The 20518-nt window shown below is 26.1% G+C and overlaps 4 non-coding genes across 4 annotated transcripts; 3 read left to right on the top strand and 1 right to left on the bottom strand.

Moving 5' to 3' along the window:
* Positions 1–16975: 16975 nt before the first annotated feature.
* Positions 16976–17047, bottom strand: Trnaq-uug (transfer RNA glutamine (anticodon UUG)). The gene has a single exon. It is a non-coding gene; the product is annotated as a tRNA-Gln (tRNA).
* Positions 17048–18981: 1934 nt separating this feature from the next.
* Positions 18982–19054, top strand: Trnav-aac (transfer RNA valine (anticodon AAC)). The gene has a single exon. It is a non-coding gene; the product is annotated as a tRNA-Val (tRNA).
* A 339-nt stretch (positions 19055–19393) lies between these two features.
* Positions 19394–19476, top strand: Trnal-uaa (transfer RNA leucine (anticodon UAA)). The gene has a single exon. It is a non-coding gene; the product is annotated as a tRNA-Leu (tRNA).
* Positions 19477–20053: 577 nt separating this feature from the next.
* On the top strand, positions 20054–20126 carry Trnar-ccu (transfer RNA arginine (anticodon CCU)). The gene has a single exon. It is a non-coding gene; the product is annotated as a tRNA-Arg (tRNA).
* The last annotated feature ends 392 nt before the right edge of the window (positions 20127–20518 follow it).

Here is a 20518-nt window from a genome sequence, read left to right as displayed (position 1 = left end):
CTCCTAAACAATATTTTGTCTAAGTTAAAACTTGTTGAGAAGACCAACATGTTATCTGAGTTTGTTCAAAACTGGGAAGACTTTGTATCTAAGATTAAAGTTTTTTCTGACAAGTTTAAGCACTTGGATATTTGGGCAGAAAATAATAAAAAAGAGAGCCTTAAAAATCTAAGCTGGACAATGTTCAGAGAAGAAATTGTGTTAGAAAAAGGCTTTGTTAAGCAAATAAGTTCAGCTTTGAATAACTTCTCAAATGCATCAAACATATGCGCTGACGCGTACATAACTTGTGAAATTCTTAAAAAATTAAACTGCTGCGAAAAAGTGCTTATGGAAACTACTGAGCCGCCAAATGTAGATCAGCAAGTCAGTTTTAATTTTACAGATAATCTTCCTACTGTCATAGACGAGTACAGGCACTATAGAGTACTTCAAAGTCTGAAAAAAGGTATAAGTACTTGCTTGAAAGGAAATTTTTCTGATGAACAGTTGAGTGATTATGATCTTTACATATTTAAGGTCAGCTTCGATCGTAAACCTAAACAAGCTAAAGATATATACAACTTGGTTAAAGATGAAGTTTGCAATCATCTAAAAAACCACGTTTTGTTCGGCTTGAAAAGCGTTGAAAAAACTGAACTGCTGAGTGTGTTTGCTAAAAAATGGCGTGTTTTTCAGTCTGCAATTCGTGACTGTCGCAGACTTTTGATGCATTTGGACATTTGGATAAACAACTTCCCTGAAAGTAAGAAAGAAGACGAACTTCTAGAGCTCAGTTGGAAGCTGTTTAGAGATGAAGTTGTGTTGAAAAAAAGCTTCGTTAGAAAGTTACAGGCCGCTGTGATAAACGCTTCCGATAGTCCTAGTAAAAGCAGTGGCAAACACGTATACTGTAGAAAGTTTGTTTGTAAAACACTGAAGAGGTTGGGCTGTTATGAACGTGTTATTAAAAGAAAATTCTTTGTAGAAATAGTCTTACTAGACCAATGCATGTAAACAAGAAATATAATTGCTTCTTAAATGACAATAGCAATCTCGTGTCCAGAATTTTTCCTTTAACTTATTAAATACTAGTTTTGTCCATTTATATCTTACGTTACGTTTTTATAAACTTTTTTTGTATAATTGTCCTAAATTTTTCTTTGAGCTTTGTTTGTTTATGTTCTATATGCAATAATCAATAAAAAAAACTATTTGCAGTAAGTCTGGTGTACTTAATGTGTTGTATGTTTAACCAAAGTAAGAAATATGAATTATATTGTCCGTATGAAAACAAATTTCTACCTTAAATTAGTGTATTTTAAGCTATATTATAAAAATTTAAACTGAATTTAATAACCTGCAGCCATTTTATTTAAAACCAATTTTTTACTTTTTAATCGTTCGTTTTAAAGTTTTGAAATGATGTAAACAAAGCGAACTCTACAGACCGGAATCAATATTGATTGAGGAAGAAGGACTTAAATTAAATACGCAAATAGCATTAAATGGAAAAGCAAAATTATTAACAATTTATTAACTAACATATTTTCACTTTAGTTTTAAGTTTGTATTTATTTAAATTTTTTTCGTAATTAAAAGGTTTAAAAACTTTTGTAGGTTTAATTTTATCGATTAGCTTACCCATAGAAAAAGAATTGTGTTCATCTCATTTTCTAGTATATTACCTTTAAAAATTATTTCAAGTTTTTTTAGTTAAACCAGTTTTGAGAACTGAAATTTTGATTACTTAAAATTATTGTTATGTAACACACATACGAAAATTTGTGAGAAACTTAGGCGACCAGTTCCACAATCGCAAACCGAAAACCTGTAACGGGAGGAGTTTGAATAAGTACAAAATAATTTAGCTAGGGAAATTTGCAACACAAGGCAAAGAATACGCGAATTGGAAGCCAATTTAGCCTCTAAAAGCGCATAACGTTAGCACGCTGACGTCACACCGAGTGATGACGTCACAACTACTTCACAAAAACTGATTCGCAAAAGTCTTTCTGATAAGTTCGTGAACGAAGTAGCGAGCTAGATAATGCATAATGCAGTCATCTTAGACGAGCGAAAAGCATCTACTAGCACTGAAATTCCGAGGGCGATCGTCTGGCCAAAGAACGAGCATAAAAAAGAAGCAAAGTCAATTTTGATTGACTACAGGCCTTCTTCGAGTTATAACACAGAAGTTTTGAGGGCAGTCGTCTTGCCAAGGAGTAACAGATCAGTGTCGTGCACGAGAAAAAATTTCAGTCTAGTAATTGAAGTTCAGCGTTCACCTATAGTAACGTATGATGAAGTTATAATATCAGGTATTGACAAGACAAAAATAATTACTATGCCCAGTTGCGAAACTTTGGCAGGGAAAAAGAATTCTTACTTCAAACGCAAAACTATTGCTAAAAATCAAAAATTACTTCGATAAAGACTATTTCCTGTTTTTTAATATTTTTCAAATGTTGAAAATAAAACACAAGTTAATTAGTCTTATATCATCTACTAATAATGCTGAGTCAAATAGTTTTTAAAAGTAGCAACGACAGTTAACATTATCTTTTTTTTAATACTGTTATATGTGAAGTTTAGTGTCTAAATTAAATAATTTATGACAAGTACTGTGAAACAACTTCTCATTTACACAACTAAATGGTTTAAATATTAAATAAAAAAAAGAAAATTAGTAAAATACTACATTTGAATTAAATTATTCACAAGTTTAATGTATTGTACAATGTATACATATTATGAAAGTAGTTTATTTAACTAATTTCTAATTTTTTTATAGTTTTTAAATCAAAGTTATGAAACATTTTTAAGTTTTTGTAGCATAAATAACAAGCAAGGTTTATGTAAGTATGTAATTAAGTTAAACAAAATACTAATTTAATTGAATAAAGCTACTATTTTACATAAAAACTGATTGTAGATTATAAATCAGAAAGTTAAAGTTTAAAATTTTAGATTTTGGATTAACTGTTTGCACATGTTCAGTTATTTACCAAATTTTCTACAATGGACAAATGTTCAGATGCATTGAGAACTTTAAGTATGCTATCCTTCTTTTCTGATGTACTCTGCTGGTGAGAACTACTCGAAATATACTTAGTTTTATTTAGTTCGAATATTTTATTGCATAAATACTGGTCAGTTATGTTCCAATAGTAAGGGATAACCATATATTTACTAAGTGTTTTAATAAGTTTTGTAGGTCTTTTTATGAGTTTCGTAGTTGTAGCACAATAAATTTTGCAACAATTTCTAAACTTGTTCTTTGGTTTTTTATAAATTATCAAAACTTTGGAATTTTTTTTATTATATTAAATCAAAACAAAATAGTTGTTACAATAACAAAACTAAATGTTAAATTAGATTATTAAACACTAAATTTTTCAAAGTAACAACTTATATATGTTCGTAAGTACTTAATTATGTTAACTTTTATAAAAGTATTTGTATGTGTTTTAATGTTTTTATTCGTATTTATTTACATAATTTTAATGTTTTTATTTGTATTTATTTACATATTTTTATCGATTTATTTGGTTTTAAGTTAATATTCAAAAAAAACTTATTCGATGTTATTAAAATTTAGTGAATTTATTAAGTAGCTCTGTTGAAAAACTGTCAGACTAATACATTTAAGCCAAATTACACATTTAAAAGTAAATATAAAAAAAAAAGTCATAGTACTAGATCTTATAAGAGTTAAAAAATCAGTTAAGATTGATAAAATAAATTTAATCAATAGCAAAATTAAGATATTTAATCTAAGCAGCTTTGTAAAGGTCTTCATAATAACTAATGAATTACATATTAAAAAATGTTAGCGGTTTGAAGTTTTATATGTAAAGCTTTTACATGCCAATTGCGTTTATAAACCGTCATAATCGAACTCAAACGTAAGTCAGATATTCCGAGTAGTCTAAGGCGCCAGACTCAAGCGTAACGCTTCATCTTAATGCAATGCAGAGTGTTCTGGTCCACGAATGTGGGCGTGGGCTCGAGTCCCACTTCTGATCACTTTTAACAGTTTTGGTTTAGTACGCTGTATTCTATAAGTACTGAAGAGTATTTTTAAATTGATTAATTATGTTAATTCAAAAATAATATTTTATTGAAGTACAAAGACTAATTTTAAAGAGGACTATATGTAAATTTTGAACGCTTACATAGCAAATTATTTGAATAAAATTCTGTCCTGAAGTTTTTTTTTTTTCAATTTATAAAACACACTGAAAAATGTAACAACTATTGTATTAAGAAACAAAGTAGTGATCAAAACTAAGAAAACATTCTAAACTGTTTTTGTTTAAAACTGATTTGAATAAATGTTTATTAATTTTACAAAATAATCATGTAGGGTTAAAATTTTTGTTAGTGATGATTATGCACAGGTTCTATTTTTAAACGGGTGATAAGGAGAAAAGTAACCTTATTATAATTTTTATAAAAGTAAAAGAGACGAACTCATTAAACAGAAAGCAAACTCGATTTTGGTTTTGAAATGAACGTTAAAATATAAATTTCTTGAAACAGTGAAAGAAAGTCAGTTTGTAGATACAATGTATAAAGACTTATTGGGAGTAAATTCAAAAAGAAACGAAAGAGACGGGGTTCGATCCCACGCGTGCAGAGCGCTAAGGGCTAGTGGTCCATCGCCTCAACCACTCGGCCACCCCGACTCGTTTCTATGGCTGCTAACAAATTTTATAAATTTAAATTCTACTGATTCGTAACTAATTACATAGGTTTGTGTTACATATGCACACACACACACATATACATAAGAAATATACATAAATTATATATATATATATATATACATTTAAGTTTTATTAAAGTGTTATGATTTGGTAAATTTAAGACAAACATTCACCATTGATTTAAATAAAACTCATTTTTTATTAAGTGTGGAGCTATATAAACATTTGGCTTTTTTTTTATACATAACAGTTATTAGTGTCTACAATTTATGTATTGTACTGTTTTGCAATATAGCTACTAATTTTTATAATTTTGATACTTTGAGAAATGTTGTTAAGAAATCAAGTTTTAACTAATTTAAAAATATTCATTAAAATAGTATTATTTTTCAAAGATTTATAAACAACAGTTTTGCCCAAATAACCCTTATGATAATGTTTAGGTTTTTGCCCTTCATTTATATTTCTAGCCTATTATCATTATCATTATTGTTATTATTGTTATTGTTATTGTTTTTGTTATTGTTATTGTTATTGTTACTATTACTATTACTATTATTACTATTACTATTACTATTATTACTATTACTATTATTATTATTATAATTATTATTATTTTTGTTATTATTATTATTATTATTATTATTATTATTATTATTATTATTGTTATTATTGTTATTATTGTTATTATTGTTATTATTGTTATTATTGTTATTATTGTTATTATTGTTATTATTGTTATTATTGTTATTATTGTTATTATTGTTATTATTGTTATTATTGTTATTATTGTTATTATTGTTATTATTGTTATTATTGTCATTATTGTCATTATTGTTATTATTGTTATTATTGTTATTATTGTCATTATTGTTATTATTGTTATTATTGTTATTATTGTTATTATTGTTATTATTGTTATTATTGTTATTATTGTTATTATTGTTATTATTGTTATTATTATTATTATTATTATTATTGTTATTATTATTATTATTATTATTATTATTATTATTATTATTATTATTATTATTATTATTATTATTTTTAATATTATTATTATTATTATTATTATATTGTTTATTTTACAATGTTGGACTCAGGCATTAAAACCTGAGCCACTTAAACAGGACACACAAAAAGAGAAAAAGAAAATAGACTTATATTTAAAACTTTAAGATAAATTATATATATATATATATAAACATAATTTAAATGAAAACACAAAATTAAACACAATATGATATACAAATGAGCTAAGTTAAAAATTCAATTCAAAAAATTCAAACTTATATATTACTTAGTACACACAATAAAGAAGTTTGTCTAAAATCATCGCTTATAAAACAAAATTCATAATTACAAAATAAATAAGTAAACTAATAATTTGTAGGGGGAGGCGTAGGGAAAAAAATATTTTTTTCTTTTGTTTATAGTGGAAAGTTAGTGAATTTTACTGGTATTTATTGTATTTAAATCAAATTTTTTTAGCTTTAAACGAAATTGTTCAACCTCCTCACAAGATACTATATCCTGAGGTAATCTGTTCCACATCGCTTTTTCTCTGTGAAAAAATGCGCATTGCCACTGACTGTTTTGAAAATCATGTTTATATTTTATTTTCAAATTATTTTCTCTTAGTTGATATTTTTTTGGGAAAAACTAAAAAATCTGGTTAAAAAAACTTTTATATTTGCCATTGATAATTTTGTAAAGAGTTAATAGATCAAATTCCCATCTTCTATATTCCAGTGATTCCAAGCCAAATTTAATCATTCTATCATTATATGATGTGTAAGATATGTTGCAACGACTACAAATATGACGGGTAAAACTCCTTTGCACAGATTCAGTTTTATTAATATCCTTTTTTAAATGGGGTGACCAAATTTGGGTACTAAACTCAAGTTTAGGGCGAACGTATGTTTTAAATAGTTTTGCCAGAATTGAAGCATAATTAGTTTTAAAACTTTTCAATATTTGTTAACATGTAGTTTGTGCAACCTTATATAAATAGTTGATATGTTCATTCCATTTTAAATCTTTGGAAATATAAATTCCAAAATCTCAAAACTTTAACTTCTGGTAACTTGATGTTATTGATTAAGAGGTCAGTAGGAGAAGATTTTTTTTGTTAATGGTTAGAATTCTACATTTGCTAGGATTTAAGTTTAGCTTTCTTGTTTTAAACCATATGTAAATATTATCTAAAGATAGTTGTAATGAAGTATTTGACTGACTAAAGATGTTGGCATCATCTGCAAATAAGCTTAACATATAAATTAAACATCTAAAGCTATAAAATCTAAATTATTTACTTTTACGCAAAACAAAGTACATGACTATTAGCAATAAGTCTATAGGTACGAATAAATAAACAGATAAATAAAAACAACCGTCTAAGAATTATTTGCTAAACACTCTGTTTTAAAGAATCACCAGTACTAATGTGGCAACTCGTGCAAAAGTAATAAAATACTGAAATTATTATCAAAAAAGTGCCTTACTAAGTAATAGCTTAAGTTAAGCTTTTGCAATCACTTTTATGATCAATTTAAAAAAACGGCTTTTTATAAAAACTAGGTTTTGTATATCGCTAATGCTAATTCTATAACCTCTAGCATTTACTTAGTTTATGACGTTATAAAGTAGTTTGTTTAAAAAAAAAATTATAGCAATAACGAGTATAAACTTTAATCTACTATTTAAATAAAAACAATACCCAATTGAATACTGAACACAAAATTTTACAGTCTGAATAAATTGTATCAGTTTTATGACGTAATAATGCAAACAATGTGTTTACAAACGCTACGAATCGTCTGCAATTAGAAGGGGTTCAGATGGTAGAGCGCTCGTTTAGCATATTAAAGGTACCAGGATCGATATTTTGCATTTCAATATTATTTTTTAAATTATTTATATTTATTAAATGTAATATATAGTAAGTACCGTAAGTTAATTAATTTCAATTTATTTTTTTGTCAACCAAATAATTTTTATGTTATTTAAGGTTGATGAAGCAATCTAGCAGTAAACATGAAAATCAAAGCATTTTTTACTACTTGAACTAGCTTTGTTTCTATTAAAAACTGAGATTAGAAAAATAAAACAATAGTAATTAAAATAACAAAACCATGTGTTTTACTCTTAAGCTGTAGCTAATTTAATTAAAAAAACAGCTCACTTTAATGCTTACAGTATGTTCGTAAGAACCTAATCGGTTTAAACGAGTTCTATAAAAACTTTTATTACTTCTGAGTAACAAAATTCAATCATGATTTAGTTATAAAAAACTAGGTTTAGAAAAGTAAAACATAATTTATTAAATCAAAAATGATTTAATAAGTTCGAAAAGCTTTTAGAAAAGTCAAGTATTATTAAGTAAATTTAAACATCTTTTAGTTGAGTAAGACATCATCTACTTAATCATCAATTTTTATTTAGTATATTCAAACATTATTTAGTTCAGCAAAACTTTGTTTAGTAAATTTAAACATCATTTAATTAAGTTAAAAATGACTTTAAAAATTCTTACAGAATTTAATTAAGTTTTATGAAACTAAACATAATTAGTAAAGTCGAAAATAGTTTAGTAAAGTCAATTAGGATTTAATTAAGAAAAAATTGATTTAGTATCATCAAACATGATTTTGTAAAGTTAAACATGATTATTTAAATAAATTCAATAAAGTAAGGACATTGATAAAGTATGCATTATAAACCTAGACAAAAGTACGTACCTAACGTGAAATGCGTACCTTAAAGTTTTAAGAGTTGTTCTATGTTTTGTTATTCATAAATAGATGTTTATTTATATTTATTAATAAAAAAAATCTTAACGGTTGTAAGGACAGTGTCCTCTATTTGTTTTTTTCATAAAGTATAAAATAAGTGGTAACCTTCAAAGTTTTGTCATTTTTTATAATTTACAATCTTTATCAAATTGTTCACATTTTATTTAAAAATTAATAACCATATTTTCGTGTAACTTAAACTAAATATTTTGTTTAGTGTGTTAGTTATCTGCTATCTATAAGCAAAAGTAGTTAAATGTGCCACTTATAAAGCATTAGCAAAAATTTAGATTGAGCTGGCACTTTATGTTTATATACCAAACAGGTTTTTTCTTTTAATTTAATCGTGGTTAACTAACTTGCCAAATAAATATATTTTGATAAACAAATGTAACTAATTCATGTGAGTAAACTTTTTAGTACTATAAAAAGTTGCTAAACTTAAAACAGTAGTCAAAAATTGATGTTTACTACTAGTATGTTATACTGCTTCAAAAGTTTAATTACGATTAAAATTATGTTTTAAGATAACATTAAAAGTTAGTAAATTCTTTATACAACATACATAAAACTAACCTTTATTTTTATTGACAAGCTAATAGAGAAATAAACTTTAAGCAATTTGTTATTTAACTTACAGACAAGCATACCAAAATATTTCCAAGCAATGCAGTGATTATTGCGTCACCAAAAATATATACAGTTTTAAATATTCTGAATTGAAAGTTGTTTAATAAATCACACAACAATATAACATGTTTTGGCTCAAACGGGACATTTTTAAGGGAATGCTACATTATTGTAAAATAAACAATGTAGAAAAAGCTTAATAAACGCAAATGGATTATTTTAAAATAATGTAGCATTCCATCAAAAAAATCCCGTTATTCTAAAAATTTTGGTTTGTTATAATAATACTCATTTTTTGTTTGTTATTTATTTAAAACATTACTAACCTTAAACGATGTAGAAAAAGCTCAATAAACGCAAATGGATTAAGGTTAGTAATGTTCTAAATAAATAACAAACAAAAAATGAGTAACAACTAACAAATTTAGACAATTATATTGGCTACTTTTAACTTTGGTGTACTTATGACGAAATAACAATTGAGCTTGTTTTGTTATGTATACTGATATATTGACAATAACTAAACAAGTATAAGTTTTTACAGAGACCTTTTTTTACTGAATACAGTATATAAGTCAAAAGAATTTTTTTTCTAATTAATAAAAAGTTTTTATTGGTTTCTTATTATTGAAATCTTATAATAAAAAGAGCTAAATACTTTGAAAATACTCTCTTTAACTTAAAATAAGACATTTTTTACTAAAATAAGAGGTGTTTTATTTTCAATACTAGTATTAGAACAAGAAGCTTAAAATTATCAATTTAGAACTAATGCTAGTAGTAACTGACAGCAGTTAAAGCCAGTTAGATGAGTAATCTATTTTTAAATAAACAGCATTATTAAACTAAGTTTATATTTAAGCAGTATTTAAAAGTTTTATACTTTATTAAGGAAGCCGCTTAAAGTTGTTTTATTACATCATTAATATTAAAATACTTTGTAGTTTAAAACTTTGTCTTAACAAATTTATATCAAAGTTTAGTTTTTTATTTTAAATTTCACAGATTAAATACTTACAAATTCTTAAAGGTTGAAAACTATAAGTTTTTTGTTTATATAGAACTACTAAATTTATTTGATTTTTGCTTATTTTAACTAAATAACCATCAACAGCTATAATAACAGCTAAATAAAAGTTCTCAATAAAGAACAATTGTTCTAAAAGTATTAATAGTTTAATAGACATTAATGTTTACATACAATAGTAAAACGTACTAGAAAAAAAGTAAGATTGTAATTTATTGTAAACTTTTTACTGATATAACTCAGTTAAGCAAGCATGTAGCTATGAATTTTCTTAGATGCACATTCCGTTTAGATTGTAGAATCGCAAATAGTGATAATGTCAAACATCAGAGTGGCGCAGCGGAAGCGTGCTAGGCCCATAACCCAGAGGTCGATAGATCGAAACCATCCTCTGCTACATTCTCGCTGTAATCGCATAGTGGTTAGTACTTCACGTTGTGGCCGTGACAACCTAGGTTCGAACTCTGGTTACAGCATTTTTTTAATTTTTCATTAGCAAGGTTTTGTGTTTGATACTAAATAAGTTATACTTATGATTTTATTTGATCTAAACTACGTTAAAATTTTTCTTTGAAAATTTCAGAGAACATATCTTTTTACTTCTTATATCTACTACTTTTTTAAACATACCAGCTACACAACTTATATTAAATATCACTATACCTGTTTGTCAAAAAATAACTGTAAACCTAAGTCGAAATATGATACGTTTATGAATTTTGTAAGCTAACGCATAAGTAATTTTTTTTTAGTTCGTAAAAGGATTAATTAGATAATGAGAAACAATATATTGCAAATACTTTAAAAACTAACTAAAGTTAAAAGTGTTTATAATTATCTAACAGTTACTGAAGTTAATTAAATCTTTTTTTTTATTAGCATCAGTAGAATTTTAATTACGGATTAAGCTAGATATTCACAGGGTTCCCAAAAACTCTTGAATTATTGAATTTTATTGAAAAACATATTTAAAGTAGCTTTATAGTATCTTTTCAACATTGTTATACTATTTAAGACAGTTTTTAAACCTTGACTTTTATTATACTATACTAAAAAAAGACAAAAACTTTTTTTAATATCCTGAAATAAATCAGAAAACCTAAAAGAAATTTACCAAAATATTTGGCAATTCTGTATTAAAAAGCTTATAATAAACAGATATTAAAGTTTTAAGTGTTTTAGTAAAATAAAATTTTATTCAAAAAATAAGTAAGTCAAAAGTTTCAATATTGCGCTCTACCACTGAGCTACGTCCCCACTGTTATTGATTCAGTTTAAAACAATTATAACTTTTTTATACGTTTTGATAGTAAAACTGCATCAGTTGCGAATGTTCTCATTTTTGTACGTTTATACAGTGTTTTAAGTCGAAAAAATGTAAGTTTAAAGTAGCCCTCTAGCTTGAATTTGTTTTTTAACAATATGTTAGATCTATTTGAAATTAATACTGCATTTGTACTAAACTGCTTAGAAAAAAAATGTTTAATAAAAAACGAAGCTTTAACAAAAAAAATAAGTTTTCCAGTAACAAATTGAGTTTATAAAATCATTTTATGCATTGTATGTAAGTAATCTGTTAAAAATATGCTTAATTTCACGCACTACTGTAAGCAGAAATTGTAATAAACGCTTTATGGTTCGCATAATATTTATCATGATTAATCGTGACTTTGTTAGCAAAATTTTGGGTAAACTTTATAAAGAACATAACAAAATTAAGTATGTTTGTGTCTTTAAAATATTTGTGTGTAAAGTATTAACAGAAACTATCGTCAAATAAAACTATTAAAAGCAAATTATTTATAAAAAGATCAAATAAGAAAATAATTAGATAATAAAACAAAAACAAAGTAAGTAATATGTATGTTAATTTTATAAACAACGTTTTTTTTTCAATATATCTTGTATACGATTAAGTTAATACTGGTTAAGTAATCTGCAAAATAATTTACTTACGTTTTATGTTTAAAAGATGTTATGAATTTAGTTTTATGTGAATACAGTTATTACTGCTTTGCATAAGCACATAATTTAATTTAGCATTAACATAACTTTTTTAATTATTTCAAAGCTCAGAAATTTTTTATCAAGGACCGTGTTATAAGTTAATAAGACAACATAATCTAAAAAGTTTACTAGTGAAAGATTTTTTTACTGTTAAACACCTTACATAAAGAACCTTGTTGTTGCCTTAGTTTTATTTCAAGTATTTTTAAAATTCTGATCAAAATATCTAAATTTATGAAAAATTTGTAAGATAATGCTTAATTTAAGTAAAAAGGTTTTCATGTTTCTAAACCCCTAGTGCATTTTTCTTATAAGTTTTAAAAAAATTACTTTGATAATACAAGCTAGCTACTTTTTATATTTTTATTAAATACAATTATTATGTAGTAATTCTTAGTAAAAACTTGTCAGTAATACTTTTTGTGACGTGAAAATCTTAACTACAAAAATTTACAAATGTTTAACATATTATGGAATTGTAGAAGAAGTAAAAGGAATTATTTTTAAACCTAACTGTAAAAATTTAAAGTCGTATAAGTTAAAGTTAATAATGTATATTTATAAACATTAATATGTAACCGTTAAAATTACTAACACTTCAATTCTTAATGCTGCATTTACAAAAGAAAAGTTTGAATTAACTGGTAAAACACTGTCTCGAGTAAATAAGTAACTTAATTATGACTTGTTTTACTTAAATATATTTAAAACAGTAACAAAAAATATTATTTCACGCCCGCATTATAATTTTGTTTATATAGTCGATTAAATGCGATTACGCGAGACCGGCCGCGTGGCGCAATGGATAAGGCGTCCGATGCGATCCGGAAGATTGTTTGTTCGAGTCCCATCGTGGTCAAACTTTTGTTTAGTTTGTGTTCATCAAGTAATCGTAAAAATAGTCTTTAAAGCTTTAGTTTAGAATGAAAACTTGTTTTGTTTAATAAAAATCAGTTGGTTATAGAAAATTTTCCTTTTTCAGCAAGTAACTAAAATACAACACTTCTTTACTTCTATAGTTAACTATAGTTTATTTAACGTTATAATAGACGCTCAAAATATTTGGTCCTAGGACCTGGTGCACGAAGAACCTTTCGGTTATTAAGCTAATAAATAAAGCTATATGTTGAGTCATCACACACCCGTTTATACCAATTTTTAATAAATAAAAATAAACACGTTTTAAGTTGGAGTTATGATCCACATCAGTTACTTTATATTTTCATACGACTTTAAACACATCTTTTTTTCAAAAACAATGAACAACTTGAATATTAAAAACGTTCATATGTTGAAACAATTTTTATAAGCTTTTATATCTAAAAAACATTTTTCAAGCTTTAGACTTTTAGTTTTTGATATAAACATTATGACGTCAAACCGTCGTTACACGGGCTTTATAAATGCTGTGTTATTCCAACTTTTTATTGTTTATTCTTAACTACAATTTTATTAGAAGCAAATTTAAAAATCAATAGTCTTTATATCACCTGAACGTAAACACATTATTATACGTAATAAACGAAACACTATTACTTATTACAATTGAATAATGGGTCCTCAGATGGGCTCAAACCACCAACCTTTCTATTAACAGTCGAACGCGCTAACCGATTGCGCCACGAAGACTCTTTGACATTATAACAATTGTGTTTATATACTTCAAGACGACAATATTAATAATACTGCAGCATTAAATATAATACTAGGGTAGGTGTCAAATATGCACGAAGGGTAACTTTTGCTCAAAGACACTTTTGCACGTGCTTTTTTTTTGTTTACTATCACGGTTACCCCTAACCATTACTTTTGAACGGTATTTTTATTTTAATTAACTTTTTATCATCAACTTTTTTTTACTTTTTTTTTTACTTCAATTTATTTATGCTTGTGAAAAACAACCCTTCGTGCAAAAGTTGCATGTTTGACCCGTCCAAATATTACTAAGATACACAAAAATAAGATTATAAAAATAAATTAAACTTCTTATTATCTATAAAATATTCATTAACTGAATGAAAAAGATATCATAAAAACTATGATGCGTTTTAATTTAGTACCTTAGCTTTTTTATATTAATTATTACTTAAGTTGTAAAACTAGTCTATACGTAACCGAATCTATTACTAAACTAACATATTAAGTATTTAACTGAAAAAAAAAGTCATTTTAATATAAACTTACTTTTTTGTTATTTACTTGTCTGTAAGTTTTGAATTATGTAAAACGTTGAAATTAAGTTTTTAAAGATTTAAATGCTTTGTTCTAAAACTATAGCTTAATTAATATCTACACTGTTTAATAGGTTTAATATTTAAATAAATATGTTGAACAATTAGTTTTATTTATTTTTGATAGTTTTTATATTTACTAGAACAATTTCCTTAACCGTGGAACTGTAGTATTTAAAAGAATTAAACAATTCAGTTATAGTATTTAATATGATTACACATTGTAATTGTAGTTAAGGTTATTACAAGTTGCAATTGTGGTATTTCTTTTATTTACAATGATTACAAATTGCAATTGTTTGTAATTTTTTTGCTACAAGTTTAGACCATGTTTTTAATATTTAACCTTACAGTGTTGTACCTTTGGTAATATTTTTTATTACTGTATAGTTTAATACTTTGTTAAGTATATTATAAAAAATTAAAGCTATTTAAAACTTAAAATATTTAACTATTCAAATTATAAATAAATTTGTTTTCTTGTTATCTTTAACTTTTCAACGTAAAATTCATAAACTATTTGTTAGTTATTTTATGTTAAATTTAGTATTTAAAACACAAGTTGGAACCAGGGGCGAAGCGTGGGGAGGGACACTGGCGCATGCGTGCCACCCAAAAAAAGAAAAAATGTAAAAAAAAGAGTGTAATATCTTTATCCTTTATAGTTTATTTTTTCTGCTTAATTTGCCTTTTTTCAACTATTTTTAACAAGTATTCAAAAAGTTAAACGAAATTTTGAATACCAATTAGTGACAAGTTAGGAAAGTACATGTTATTACTCAATATACCGATGTTGATGAAAAACTCCATAAGGAAAAATTTTATAAGTTCATTAACTTCATAAGAATTTAGACTCAAAAAGTATGCAATTAATATAGCGCACCAGTGTAGTATAACCTTATGGCAGATTATTTTTCTACAAAAAGTTTACAAACATACGTCACGCTTAAAGAAAAATTAAACAATTTTACAATTTTTTTTTATGCTACATTGTTAAGACTACTGCAAGTTTTCTGAACTTTATTTTGTAAACATACAAGATAAGCGTGTCGGCCTATGAGAAATAAACTTTGTTTGTGATTTTTATTTTAAACAAATACAATCAAATTAATTAAATTTAAAAAGTATACTTTTAAATATTTTGCAAAGTTGTAATAAACTGTAATAACAGTTATAAAGTTGGTCTATTTTAACTTCTCTGTAACTTTATTAAAATTATGTGCATTGAGGTGTTGTTATCACTGTTGTATTGTATATTAAAGAGATTGATATTTTTTTCGTAAATAAAACAGATACTTTCGTTTTATTGAATATAACATTTTTTAAAGATATAAAGTTTACCATAATTAATAAAAAAAATTTTTATTTAGTAAGTTTACATTTTTGAAAGTATAAGTAAATCTAATAAAATTTATACTTTTATTTAATTGTTTAATTTTGTAATATATAAATGTTTTTTAAAACAGTTACTTCGAACTTGTTTTACTTAATAAATTTATTTAAATTATATTACTTATAAAAAGTTTTTTTATAGCTAATTACAAAAGTTTTAATTTAGAGGATTTTTTGAGAAAAAAACTTGCGCACCCCTGACCAAAATACCACGCTACGCCACTGGTTGGAACTATTTCCAACTATGCAACTTTAGTAAACATTTAATTAGTAGTACGTACTTTAAATTGTTATTCAAATTTACCTGTAGCTTTAAATTAAAACAGTACTTTATAGCAGATTTTACTTAATTTAAAAATTAAAAACATGTAAAAACTAGTCTTTTATGTTATCACAACAAATAGGCTCATTTATAACGTCACAAAATTAAGTTATTATACGTAATAATGTACGACGGTTGCAATTTCATAAATGATGCGAGCCTGGCTATTCAGTCGGTAGAGCGTTGGACTTTTAATCCGACGGTCAGGTGTTTAAGCTCCCTGTCAGGCTTCAGTTTTGTTACTTTTATTATCATTCAATAATAAAAATCAAGCAATATCAAAATAATTATATCAATTATTTTTGTTTATAAAAAAAAAACAAGGGTTATAATGTAAGCAAAATAAACTTAGAGACTAACTTTTTTATAAAGAAGTTTTTTGTGTTATAATATACAGACAATATAAATAAAAAACCTAATTAACTTAGTCAAATGCAAACTAGTTTTTTTTTTTTTTTGATTTTCTAATAACATAGTATAACTTAGAAAAATGTTTTAGTGTGAAAAAGATAAATGTCTGTTTATAAATTAAAACTTTGTTTATGCAAAATTTTCCAAAAACAAAGTTAAAAGTTTCGAGTAAAATAATTTAAACTTACAGTGGAAATAAAATTTCTGTTTATAAATTAAAACTTTGTTTATGCAAAATTTTCCAAAAACAAAGTTAAAAGTTTCGAGTAAAATAATTTAAACTTACAGTGGAAATAAAATTACTATGTTTATTAGTAATAAAATTATTCCTTTGTTATTTTAATAGTAATCATGTTTTAATTATTTGTTTATGAACAAATACTCTCTAACTCGTATATAATATCTAATCAATATTAAATAAGCGTAAATTTCTTATTTTTTTTACTAGTTTTGGAAGAAACAAAATGAGGTCCCGCCGAGACTTGAACTCGGAATACTGTATTCAAAGTCCAGTGTGATAACCATTACACCACGGGACCACCTGTTAGCTGGCAATAAAATGCGTCTATATTTTAAACTACTTATTGTTACGCAATAACCGTACATTATTTGTTTACTTTTCCTCTACTCATAAATGTGAAAAAAAAATAACAAGTAGTTAACAAACTTACGTTATTTTATTTGAGCTCAAATAAAAAACGTCAGCCAATTAAAAAAAGTACTTATTTTAAGACAATTTAAGTTAGGCGTATGAAAACTAATAACTTATTTCTTCTCTATTTTAACGTTGTAATATTAATGTATTCACAATTTAATTTAGATATAATAAAACTTCAAAAATGCATAAAAATCTAGTTAAATCATTCAAAATATTTTGAAACTAAGCCGTGTTACTAAAGACCAGTGGCGTCGCGTGGTATTTTTCTTGGGTGGTGCAGAAAAAAAAAATTTTGAGTTGCCCGTGCTCGAATTGCCAGTGATCGATTTACCCTACTTGAGTTGATTCTGCTCGAGTTGCTTCTGCTTGAGTAGCCTCTGCTCGAGTTGCCTCTGCTCGAGTTGCTTCTGTTCGAGTTGATTCTGCTCGAGTTGCTTCTGCTCGAGTTGCTTCTGCTCGAATCGCCTCTGCTTGTGTTGCTTCTGCTCGAATCGCCAGTGATCGATTTGCCCCTACTTGAGTTGTCCCTGCTCGAGTTGCTTCTGCTCGAGTCGCCTCTGCTCGAGTTGCTTCTGCTCGAGCTGCTTCTGCTCGAGCTGCTTCTGCTCGAGCTGCTTCTGCTCAAATTGCTTCTGCTCAAATAGCCTGTGCTCGAGTTGCCTCTGCTCGAGTCACCCCTGCTCTGCTTAGGTTTGTTTTCATTTTTTGTTTACAATAGCTTGTGAAATGATACTTAAGCTTGTACAGTTTTAGGGAATTTTCAACTTAGCTTACTTACCGCAAGATATTGATATTGCGGTAATTCTTGAAGAAATTTTGCCTTTTTTAGTTCATTTGCGGCAGTCAGCTAAGAGATTGCGGCAGTGTAGTGAGCAAATGGTCGTTTTCTAAATTGGAGTTTTATGAGAGATTTCGTTCTAAAAATAACTAAAACGTTATAATTACTTAAATTTTTCTTACAAAATTTTAAGGTGATGCAATTGCGGCAGTGCAACACCTAAAATATATGTTCAAGTTTTCACCGACACTAAATTAGTTAAAGTTTTTCAACAACAAATTTTACAGATTTACTTTGTTTATTTCAGTTAGTACTTATTAAGTTTTTGTACTATATTAAGTTTATGGAACATATATATTTTTTTTTGAAACTTACAAATTGATTAATTTTGTAAATTTTCTAAACAAAACTATAATAATTCTATTAACTATTCTAACTAAAATAAGAAAAGTAAATCTGTAAAACTAGATGTTGAAAAAATAGTTGTTTTTATGACATTTAGACTCCTAGTAGTTGGTAAAATATTAAACTGATATTTTTACAAACTAATAAGTTTTACGAAAAATTTCCATAAATGACGTCACGTAAATATTGTTTTACAAAAATTGTCGATGAAAAGACAAAATTCAAATAATTATACAAATAGTTACAAAAATACGTCACTTGAAATAAAATTGAACAACTTTATACAAGGCAAACATGTAAATTGACCGATTTTTTAATATCTAAAAATAAACATTACGAAACATAAATATTGAATAATTCAAAAATTCCTATTTATATACATATTGCTAACCTAGTAAACAAAGAAAACAATTTTTTTAAACAAAGCTCAGTAACTGTAGGCAGAAGCTTGAAATAAATTTTGGATGAAAAGTATAATAGTGATTTTAAACGTTGTTTTTAAGGTGTTTGACGCAATGTAGATTCTAAAATTACAATAAATATGTGAAATATTATCTGAATACAAAACAAGCTAATAACAAACTAAATCGCACAGCTAGTATATAAACGCAATAAACCGTGTTTAATAACAAGTTTCCGTAGTGTAGCGGTTATCACGTTCGCCTAACACGCGAAAGGTCCCCGGTTCGAGCCCGGGCGGAAACAATTTTTTTTAAACTAAGAAGATATAAGTTTTAAAAAAGTTTAATTTTAATTAAAGTAATATAATGTTATTATGTTTTGGAACGGGGCGTTCTTTTTAAGTAAATATTTACTTTTTAACGAAGCTTCAATTTTGAATGGTGTTTTAACTCATAACAACTGTATATATTAAAATTATTAATATCTAGAACAGTAACTGGGTTTCTACATTAGTTTTGACTTAATTCTCATTGCTAATAAAATTAGTCAATAACAATTATGTAGTATCTTTGCTCGGGTTGTTATGATTGATAAAAGCTAGGTATACTATATATATAAACCTAATGTTTAGTTAAGAGAGCAACTGGGTTGGCCGAGTGGTTAAGGCGTTGGACTTAAGTTCCAATGGACGATTGTCCGCGTGGGTTCGAACCCCACACCCAGTACTTTTACAAGTACATATTATAAAAAACTTTAACTAATAAGGGTTTAGTCAAGAAATAGCTAGTATACTTAGTTTTGTTTTTTCAATTAAAGATTAGTTTATAAATACATATTTGTATAAACTTATAGTTTTTATGGTTAATTAACAAAACTTTAAACTTGATGTACTAACTAAAAGCTTTATAACATATTTTGTATTTTAAACTTGTTATAAGGGCGTTCTAAAGAAAAAACTAAATATTTTTTTAGAATTTGAATTAGTATTCAAAACTTATTAGTGTTTTAAATTAAACAAAGCATTTAAAAATCGTAGAACATCGAATGGACACGTAAATATAAAAAAAAACTTTTTTTAAATCATATGAATAAGTTCATAAAATACTTAACATATTTAGTTCTCAACGTACTGAATAAATACAGTAACTGTGTAAGTAACTTCGCGTAGTAATCAAAAACTGTGGTTTTAGTAATTTTTTTTTTTTGCGCATTGAATTTATCGTTTTTCAGTTATCAACAAGATAGCTAGTAAAACAACTAAGAACAAGTTTTGAAAGCGCAATAAACAGCTTCTTAACAAGCGACTGCGTGGCCCAATGGATAAGGCGTCTGACTCCTAATCAGAAGATTCCGGGTTCGAGTCCCGGCGTGGTCCTTTAATATAATTTTTATATTTTTCAGAGGTATAATATCAGCTTAAATTATTTGGATACCTAAATATATCTTTAATATATTATCTATCACGTTCGGGTCACCATATCGTCCACACGAGAACCTGCTATGTGCGAAGAGTGTTGGTCTACGGCTGGGTGTGTCACTGCCTCGCTAGTATATGCCGTGGGTTTTCTAACTCTGACCTGTTATTTCTGCGGAAAACCTAAGTAGTTTGTTTTTAAAATAAAAAAATAAAATCAAATTTATAATATTTGAATTTTAACTAACTTAATAAACCATAATGTTGTTATGTGTTATAATTTTCTATAACCATAAGGGTAAGTCTACAAGTTGTATCAATGAAATACTTTATAATTAGTTGAATTAGTTTAA

The sequence above is a fragment of the Thalia democratica genome, unplaced genomic scaffold (assembly GCF_965202585.1).
Source record: "Thalia democratica unplaced genomic scaffold, ktThaDemo2.hap1.1 HAP1_SCAFFOLD_535, whole genome shotgun sequence".
In the NCBI taxonomy this organism is placed as follows: Eukaryota; Metazoa; Chordata; class Thaliacea; order Salpida; family Salpidae; genus Thalia; species Thalia democratica.
Note: the sequence above shows the minus strand (reverse complement) of the source record. Positions and strands in the feature narration are given on the sequence as shown.